Source organism: Orbicella franksi, chromosome 4 (assembly GCF_964199315.1).
Source record: "Orbicella franksi chromosome 4, jaOrbFran1.1, whole genome shotgun sequence".
NCBI classification, from domain to species: domain Eukaryota; kingdom Metazoa; phylum Cnidaria; class Anthozoa; order Scleractinia; family Merulinidae; genus Orbicella; species Orbicella franksi.
The window spans coordinates 29,524,801-29,527,300 of record NC_138148.1 but is presented as its reverse complement, the minus strand read 5'-3'; the positions used below and the strand labels follow the sequence as shown (position 1 = coordinate 29,527,300).

The window sequence follows — 2,500 nt, the reverse complement described above, 5'->3', positions numbered from 1 at the left end:
CCTAATAAAGTTAAATGAAACGCTAATGGACTCGTGTGGTGTCTTTTCGCCCTCCTGGGCCGTCTGAAGGGTCTTTGCACGAAATTACTTTTGGTCAGAGATATGTCTTAGACAAGAGAGGGAGACAAGGCTTGCGACTTGGCGGCCCCAGCGGCGATCTTTTCCACTTCAAACTGGAATAAACGCCTAAATACTGACTGGCAACGGTTATTGATCAAAATGCCACAGTTGAATTTGAGCTTCATCCCTCCAACATTTTCCGAGAAAGTCGATGCTGAAATTAGGAAAACAGCTTTCTCAATATGATCGGTGCCAAACTCAGCAACCAAAGGAATTCAAGACATGCAGGCCGTTTCAAATCTACCAATCAGTGCTTGGCTTCCCACAGCAGCCCATCGTGATGCCAAGAGCTGGTGACTGCCAAGTTGCAAGCCTTGTCTCCCTCTCTTGTCTTACTAGTCTCCAGCAAAAAGTATTTTCATAAAAAGACCCTTCAGAGGGCCTAGGAAGGCAAAAAATCACCACACATGAGTTGATTAACATTTCATTTAACTTTACTCAGATATTCAGACCGAGATGTAATTTAGATATTGAATTTTCAGAGCCCATTGTTGTATAAATTTCCATAACCATCCCTTGATGATTAGTTAATCAGTCTTTTTAAAATGGATGTGACATCATTCTATTGCTATGATAATTCAGATCTGGATGAAATGTACCTCATTTAAAACTTTCCTTTTTCCATAGTACACCGGTACGATTTAATTTTCTTTAGGATGTTGGTGCACTAGGTTCTCAGTAATAGTACTGTTTACTCAGAAATCCAATCAAGCCCCTTTAACAGCTTGTGGGGCCAAGCCTGCAAATAATTCTGTAAGCAGGTCATTTGTCAGGCCAAAGACAAGTTTTGACCTGACAAAAAGCCAGTCTGGTCAGACAATTACTTTTTCGTCATTGGAAGTTAAGAAGAAGAGACATTTGAGGCATTTTGGTATTTCAGTGTAGACCCTTCACTAAAATGTTGATTGCAAATTTGAATGGCTTAAAAGTAAAGTGAACTGAGTGTAAAATCGATACTAGCACCAGAAAGGGGACCTTTACATTAAGTCTGTCAGGTATTATTTTACCGTTGAAAATTGACAAATTTACAAACGATTATACCCCTAGTTTGCTTTCACTTACTAACTTGATCACTCATGTATTCCGAACAGCTTGGCGGTATAAAAACTCACAACAACATTCAGAGACTTGAAAACTGACTGAAAAGAATTTTTCGACTTTTTCTGAAGGCAAGTTTCCCCTGAGAATCTTCGGGGTCAATTGAATAAAAAATTTGTGTAATTTGATGAAATTCAAATTGGAAGTGGTGGTGACTGCAAAGCATGACTAGTTTGTACATTCACACTTTTCGCAGAAGCATGTCTGTGGCACTGAAACTAATTCAAATTATATTGAGCCGCAGATGTGAAAAAACTGAAAAGAGCTATAAAACTGTTTTTTGATCATAAGGACTAGGAAAACATTTGAAAGTGATGGCATTCAGATCCACAAAACATGAGAATTTGGGCCATGTATCCAGTTTGCATATTATTTTAATCAGGTCAAATTAAAACTTAATTCTGCAACACTTGCAGATAAAAAACAACGAGTAATAACATAAGACCTCAGATTTTTGAAGTTTTTCAGGCAAACATAATTCCGACTAAATGAGGCTTCACGATCTTTCATGACACCACCAAAAACTGCATAAATTAACACGTACAGTGAAACCTGTGTTAAGCGGACACCCTTGGGACCCACGTAAGTGTCTGTTTAATACAGGGTGTCTGCTCAAAACAGGTTCTAATAATTATGTTGTGCAATAATAGTTAACAATTAACCCCTTTGTAACAAGGTGTATAACACAGTGTGAGATCAAAGACTGCTCATAGCACAATGTACAGTCAGTCAATGCATCAATCTGGAATAATCACTTAGCTTTAAGACAACAGCCCTGAACAATGTTAAAGGAGTCTCAGCTAAACTTTTAGAGGTAAAATGCCCTTGAAGTGTCTGCTTATTGCAGGTTTTGTGCAACAAAATGGCTTAATATTGGTGTCCGTGTCAGCTTAACAGAGGTGTCTGCTGAATGCAGGTTTATTTTACAGCAAAGGTGGGAAGAAAATTTAGGACTCAAGCTGGTGTCCACTTAATAGAGGGTGTCTGCTTAATATGGGGTCTGCTTAATACAGGTTTCACTGTAGCTTGAATAGTGGGGCTGATGTGGCGTGTTTGCTATTCAACCTGAAATTTGAGGCTACGAATTACCCGTGATAAAATTATTTCTCAGAAATGGAATAAAAACGAAACTGTGATAACAAACCCTTTTAGCGTAGTATTGTGTGGCAGTATAATAAAATAACTTTTTCCATATTCGGCAACGAATTTCAGGTTAAAATATTTTTTGTTTAGCAGAAATGCCCAGTCAGGGTGTCCGACCAGGCTAAGCTTTTACCTGTCA

The 2,500-nt window shown here is 38.4% G+C and overlaps 1 protein-coding gene across 1 annotated transcript in view; it reads left to right on the top strand.

The window, feature by feature from the left end:
* Positions 1 to 2,500, top strand: part of LOC145483828 (uncharacterized) — a 7,551-nt gene that overhangs the window by 819 nt on the left and 4,232 nt on the right. The window lies entirely within an intron of this gene.